This window comes from Corvus brachyrhynchos, unplaced genomic scaffold, assembly GCF_000691975.1.
Source record: "Corvus brachyrhynchos isolate BGI_N302 unplaced genomic scaffold, ASM69197v1 scaffold223, whole genome shotgun sequence".
NCBI classification, from domain to species: Eukaryota; Metazoa; Chordata; class Aves; order Passeriformes; family Corvidae; genus Corvus; species Corvus brachyrhynchos.
Genome location: NW_008237174.1, coordinates 3,229,722 through 3,230,639, shown reverse-complemented (window position 1 = coordinate 3,230,639; position 918 = coordinate 3,229,722).

Below are 918 nucleotides of genomic sequence, written 5' to 3'. Positions count from 1 at the left end.
CTTCAAACACAGCTTTTCTTTCAGTGGGAGTATTTTTTTTTGCCCTTTGAGTTGCTGTGTCCTTATGAACCCTCTGTCCCAGCCCTGCATGGAGTTAGCACTCGCAGCCCGCCGTGGAAGCGAGCAGTGCATTAACCATCACGGCAACCTGGCACCTTTTGCATATGGTTCACTTGCAGAGCATTAAACATTTTCTCAGCCTTGCTTCAGTGTCTGGACATCTTTTCCTTCCTCTTAACCCCCACTGTCTCCACTCTGTCTGTGATGACAAGTATCTGGGGAAAGCTGTTTCTGTGAAACACTTGACATCCAGCATTACTTTCCTGTCCTAGCGGTTCATGTCAGAGAGCCTTTAAACTTCTTCTAGTAATGTGATTTCTTTGTTTCTTTTTTTCTGTTCTTTGTGGTTTGTCAGAGTTGCTGCCCATTGCCTGCCGAAGGAGAGGGAAAATGTGATATTTTTCAGCTTGCTCATCCCTTTATTTGCTGGAGGAGCAGTGGCAAACTGATTACAGTGATCCTTCAGTGCAGAGAGCTGGTGGTGAATAGAGGTGCTGTGGATCTTTCAGCAGCTGGGAAGAAGGAGAAATAAATGTAGATTAATTTCTCCTGGAGGTGTGCTGGAATTGTAGCTCCCCCAATGCAATTTGGTCTTGGCAGTTATCAGGCTGAATGTGGCTAGGAGTAAAAAAGTCAGTATCTGGAGGAGCCCATTGGCTGGGAGTGGAGCAGGTAGGAGAGGGGCTGCGGGCTCCTGGCTCTGCCCCTGTTCTGCATCTCAGTGGACCTTAGGTGCAGGGGAGGAGCAGGGAATCCCTACCTGCCAGGGTCCCCACAAGTGCCTCCGTCATGCTGGGGTGTCCCAGCCTGGAACAGGAATGATGCCTCCAAGCCTGGCATTGAACTGCTGCTCTTGCG